The 5,706-nt window shown below is 52.0% G+C and overlaps 1 long non-coding RNA gene across 1 annotated transcript; it reads right to left on the bottom strand.

Annotated features, from left to right (window-relative positions):
• Positions 1 to 1,784: 1,784 nt before the first annotated feature.
• Positions 1,785 to 2,508, bottom strand: LOC116862928. The gene is made up of 2 exons (XR_004381738.1): positions 2,232 to 2,508; positions 1,785 to 1,866 (listed from the first exon to the last, which is right to left on the bottom strand). It is a non-coding gene; the product is annotated as an uncharacterized LOC116862928 (long non-coding RNA).
• Positions 2,509 to 5,706: the final 3,198 nt, after the last annotated feature.

Genomic DNA, 5,706 nt, shown 5'->3' with positions numbered 1-5,706 from the left:
CAACAGAATATACACAGAACTCTGGATCCATGAAGGAAAGCAACAAACCCATTTTCCCCAGCTGAAAACCCCCTCTCCCATTCCACTCACTCCCCAAAACAAAGTTCCTTATTTTTCTGTGATATAAAATAGCCTTTTTGTTAGTTGTCATAAGCTGTCCTTTCAGATAGCTGTTCATGAGAACACTTACAAAGACACTGGTAGTATCTCTTGTTGAGTCTCAGTGTAAAAAGAAAAACTAGTTTTTAAAACACCAGGGAAGAGGAGTAACAGTCAACCTAGAACACTCCTCAGGCACCAGTGGTTTCTGAAAATTGGACATGCATTCTGCAAGTGCCCCTGATTTATGCGCAGTCTGACCTTCAGGGACTGAACAAATGAGTAAACCATCTCAGGGACACTTTCCCTGTTAAGTTAGAGGCTTTGTGCTAGGATGATAGGAAAACAACATGTCCCAATACTGTGGTCATGTGGAGGACACACAGGACTAGCACCAGGCCAGCAATCCTGTGGCCAGCACCCTTGGCCATCCCACCGGCTAGAGGACCTTGCCCACCCAGTTAACCACTTCAAGCCTTTACCTACAGAATGAACACACTCCCCCGGTCCTGGCACATTCCACGGGTGTTGAGCACCCCTGTCCTGGAAAAGACAACCCTTCCCAAGCCCGAGCCTCACTTTAACAATGGTGGTCATTCCATAGCCAACAAATTTTAAAACACAGTATGCAAGGTAACAGATTCCTGGTTTTCATACCACAAACTCACCAGTCCTGGAACCACTTCTATCGGAACCTTTGAGCATGGGAACTAACATTTCTGCGGCTCCGAAAGCATGGTGGTGGATTCATCGGTTACAACATTATGAAGAGGAAAGCTTTTTTCCAAATTCACTTCTGGGGATTGCTATTACCTTGTACTACCCAATATTTATCCTGGAGCCCCAGAGCAGAGGACCCACAGAAACAGTCTGGAGGGAGTGTGCGATTCCCAGTATCTTGCCCAGTGCTTTCAAAAAGCAACTCGTGTTTATGGGTTTATGCCTCCCATCCAGTCAAAGCACTGGACCAGAAACCAAAGACTTTGGTGAAAACAAATCAACCCTCACCTCCAAAAGACCGCAAGCACGGAACGTAATTCCTTTTGTTTCAAACGACAACCGCCTGGGAAACATTTTCCAATCTAAATGGATTCCCTAGTCCTGGTCAGGGTAATTTAAACAAGCACCCAGGTGATCTGTGGAACGCACTTTCAGGGAGGACTCTCCTTGTGGCTCGACATTCTTCCTAGACAAGCCCCCCCCCCAACCACGTCCATTGCCCGCAAACCACCTCCATCGTTTTGTCCCCAGTGGCCCTCAAAGTGTTACACTCTGTCCCGACAGAAGGTCAAAAAGCAGTCAAGGACCAAGTATTTACTTGTCAACTTTGTTTTTGAAACAAAACACAAACGCCGTCATCCGTCTTTGCTACGGCGCAGTTTACACCCACAATCCCATCCACTTTCTGACGAACTTTCAGCCTCTTCTTCTCCATCACGCAAAGTATTCCAGCAAGCGGCAAGCAAGTCAGGGTCCTAGGGTGGAAACTCTAGGTGCACTCTTGGTTGCCCGTCATTGCTCTGGCCCCAAAACCACACCGAAAGGCTTGCACCGAAGAACTCCCCAAGCACGTCCCCGCGCGACCGCGGCCCTCGGTCACCAAGCGAGTCTCCAAAGCCCTCTCCAAAGAACTCCCCCTCCACGTTCCCCGGTGCGTGGCGGACTCGGCAGAGCCGCGAGACTCACCTGAAACACGTGGTGAGCTCACCCGAAGGCTTCAGACACGGATATTTCGTCGTGGCGATCTTGTTTTCTGAGCAGATTTCTCTAGAAGACAGTGGGAGCCGCCACTTCGCTGGCTGTCCGCGGGAGAGCGCAGCGCAGGGCGCGCGAGGGTGGCGGGAGCTGCGTCTCCGCGCGCCGAGAAGGCGCTGGTCCCCGCACGCGGACGCGGACTCGGGGACCGAGCGGGGGTCCACGGGCGCGAACCCAGCCCCGGGGTGGCCGTACCAGGGAGCTCTGACCCACTGACAGAGGAGCCCGGGCAGGACGTGGAGTTTAATGCCGCCCAGGGTAGTGGAGCGCCCAGCCCGTGCCAGCGGAGCCAGGGCGCGCGGGTGCCCGCAGGGGCCGGGGTCCCGCTCCCACCCCACGAGCCGGGCGCGCACCCAGCCGGGGCTGGCAGCGCTTACCTGTCGCCGTCCTCGGGCTCCTCTCGGTAGCTCCACGTGTGTCCCAGCGCCAGGAGCAGCAGCAGCGGACCCAGGCTCCTGCCCAGCTGCCTCCTCACCGCTCCTCCCCGACTCGGAGGCGGCGGCACCATCAGGGAAGCTCCCGGCTTCTTCCCGGCGCTGGAGCTCTCTCCCCGCCTGTGCTCGGCTCCTCCGCGGCCGCCGCCCTCCCTCTGCCCGGCAGGGGGCGCCGGAGAGCAGGGGCGTCTGCGCCACCTGCGCGAAGCGCAGGGCAGGAGGTGTCCCGGAGCCGGGGGTCGGGCGAGGAGTCGGGGGTGGGGGGTGTGCGTGCAGATGTGGCGGAGGGACAGGGAGACGCGTCGCCCGCGGTGCTCGGCCGGCGCGGGAGTCGCGGGGTCTCAGCCGTTTCGCCCGGGATGTTCACTCGGGACCCACGGACTCGCCGGGCTCGGCTGCCGGCAGCGCCCTCCCCTGTCGCCTCCTCCTGGGCTGGGAGGGACCCGCGGGGCGCGCAGAGCCGGCGGCCGTGTGCATCTTGCCCCAGGCTAGTCCGACCCGGAGGAGGAGGAGCCGGCTCGCACCTCGGCGGCGGGGTGGGGCGGCGGTAGCCCAAGGGTTAATAAGCGTCCTTCCTGGCGTCAGGTCCCTTCCGAAGGCCGGGGCAGGCCTCGGGTCGCCTTTCGCCCTCCGGCGCCTATGCCCTGCTTTCCCGCCACCCGTGCTCCTCTCGGCGGGATTCGGGAGGACGGACTCAACGCTTCTCCCCAGCGGCCCTTCCACGGCTGCAGCCGCACAGCTCACAGGGCGGAGCGGCCTGGCTTCCTGAAAATCCTAGAAGAAAGTTCTCTGGTCGTTGTATTTGTTCGGAAAGTCTCTGTTTTCTTCCTCACTGGAGGAGGGGACAAGCCAGGAGCGCGCTTTCTTTCCTTCCTTTCTCCCTTCTTGTCCCCCACCCTGGTAGGTGGGGATCTTACAGGCCCCTGCCCCGAGCGGCTTTCACGAGGTTTCCACGCCACGTGAGCCACCGCGGGTGAGCGCTGGAAACTCCTCGAAGACCAGGTGACACGCCAAGGGTTAAGCGATTGCCTTCGGCTCAGGTCATGATCTTAGGGTCCCAGGATCCTGTCCCCGTTGGGGCTCCCTACTCAGCGGGGAGTCTGCTTCTCCCTCTGGGTCTCCCCCCTCTGGTACTCTCTCTCCCATTCTCTTTCAAATAAATCTTTAAAAAAAAAAATAAAATGTGCTACACACAAATAGGAGTTTCACGTGGTAATTCAGAAGGCACTTTAGAAGCTTACAACACCCGAGAATGGGGATCATGGGACAGGGAAAAACAAAACAAAACAAAACAAAACAAAACAAAAAACCACATTCAAATCCAGGCTGTGTGGTTTACCAGCTATGTGACTTAGGGCCAGTTGCTTAACCTCTCTGAAACTTATTTTTCTCATCTGCAAAATGGGGAAACCTCCCTTATAAACGTTTCTGAGTGTTAAGTGAGGTAGGTGCATACGAAATATTTTTCAGAAGGCCCTCCATGTATTAAGTGCTTAGTAGACATTATTATTATTTGTAATGTAATTATTGCACAGAATTTTCAGTTTTAACTTTCTAGCTTTCTGCTTCCAGGATAAATACAAGTTTATTTCATAGTAGTTGTCTGGGCTTTTAAAGAGATACCTGTCTAAACACATTGAAAAATAAAGGCATCCTGGAACTTATAAAAATTGTATCACTTTCGATTGGACCATAAACCTGTTTAGTCTCCATCTTGCAGGAAGACGCAGTCCTGCAGAGGTTCTGTTTTTATTTTACTACCAATTACTCTATTTTGATATCTTGCTATCTTTTTTTCTCGTTTTTACTTGTTTTGTTTTTCTGCTGTCGCGTTGTGGACATTAGTTCTGCAAGTAATAGAATGGTGAAGGGGATTCGTTATCACTTTCATTAAATAGTTAATAAGCCCATATGGAGACATGCATCTTGGCAGAGAGACTACACGTTGCAAAATGGTAAAAACAAAACCATGCCCGTTATGCACAGCTGTGTAGCAGAAGATTGGGGACAAAGCCAACTTGGCCGCCACCTTATTTTCAGCCCAGGGCACTGAGCACGCATGACAAAGAGGCCGCAGAGAAGGTACCAGGTCCACGCAATCAGTCCAGGTTTGTCTGGGGAGGAAATCCCCAGAGTGGGAGGTCAGAGCATTTCTGGAAGAGGTGAGCTGGAGCAGAGACTTAGAGGAAACCTTTGCCCGGGAGGCCTGGAATTTAAACTCTTTGGCAGCTACCTACAGCCCGACAGCCCAATGTTTAGTGTGAGGCGTGGGGAGGGGGCTGGGCTGGAGAACACAACCAAGCAGGAGATGTGACGACCTTGTACGGATCCCAGTCCCCTAAACAGTGAAACACTCCTGCAAAAGACAAAACCTGCATTTGCTCAGGCTGCAGCCTGTATGGGAAATGTCACAAGGAGGCCGAGTGTGGTAATGACCTCCAGGGTCATAGGTTTTCTTTCCTGGCACCCTCACTCTGTCCCCCACCAGGCACGAGCTCCCCATTCCCTGGCTTGCCCCACCGATCTGCCCCATTCCCTCACTTATAAAACAGTGGATGAGAGGCCTCACCTACGGCCTCTTTCATAGGAGGGTGGCAAAGATTAATGATAGGGACCTAAATGCTCCTTGGGGTGGTTCTGTACGATTATTTCTTTTCAGCATACCACTCTCTGTGATGTTTTCCATATAGACCTGTCAGCTTCCCTGAAACAAACCAGAGAGTGGAATGTTACACAACTGACCATGTCCTGGGGATGTGGGGCTGTGCCTAGGGCTTTAATGTACACACTCAGCTCTAGGTTAGACTCCCTGGTGGACCGGATATTGAATGTAGGGGGCGGTGCGGAGGGAGACTGGCTGACCTGAGAATATAGAAGCCAGCATATAAGAGCAAATGAAAGGAAAAAAAGAAAAGTTAAGACTAGGCCATAGGGCCAGTGGCCTGTTCCACTTATTTTTAAGGGATTCCAATAATGTATTTGGACAAAATCAACATAGTATTAGAAAAAGAAAGATCCATAAAAAAGATAAATTACTATAAGAAACAGAACACCACTGCTTGAGAGCACAATTCATTTCATTTCATTTGTTTGTTCAAAGTTTTCCTCTTCATAAAAAAGGATTTGTGGCGGCAAAGACCTACTATTTTACCATGTGTCTATCTCTCTATATTATCTGCATTATGTATAGTATATATTCTATATAGAATAGAGCAAGATTAGATAAAGCAATTCACGCAAAGGAAAGTCGGGATAAATAATGAAAGGAAGCTGAAGCAAAGGTAGTTGGCACGATCATTACATAGGAAGTCCTATGCTCTGTTCAAAGCACATCACAAATCAGTCCTCAGACTGTCAGGTATCAATTCAAGTAATTCCATGATCAGTTACAAAATCAAGGTAGTTATAAAGGAAAAGT

The sequence above is a fragment of the Lontra canadensis genome, unplaced genomic scaffold (genome assembly GCF_010015895.1).
Source record: "Lontra canadensis isolate GAN:19392208 unplaced genomic scaffold, GSC_riverotter_1.0 scaffold395, whole genome shotgun sequence".
In the NCBI taxonomy this organism is placed as follows: domain Eukaryota; kingdom Metazoa; phylum Chordata; class Mammalia; order Carnivora; family Mustelidae; genus Lontra; species Lontra canadensis.
The sequence above is the reverse complement of the archived record's forward strand: the minus strand, read 5'-3'. Positions and strand labels throughout refer to the sequence as shown.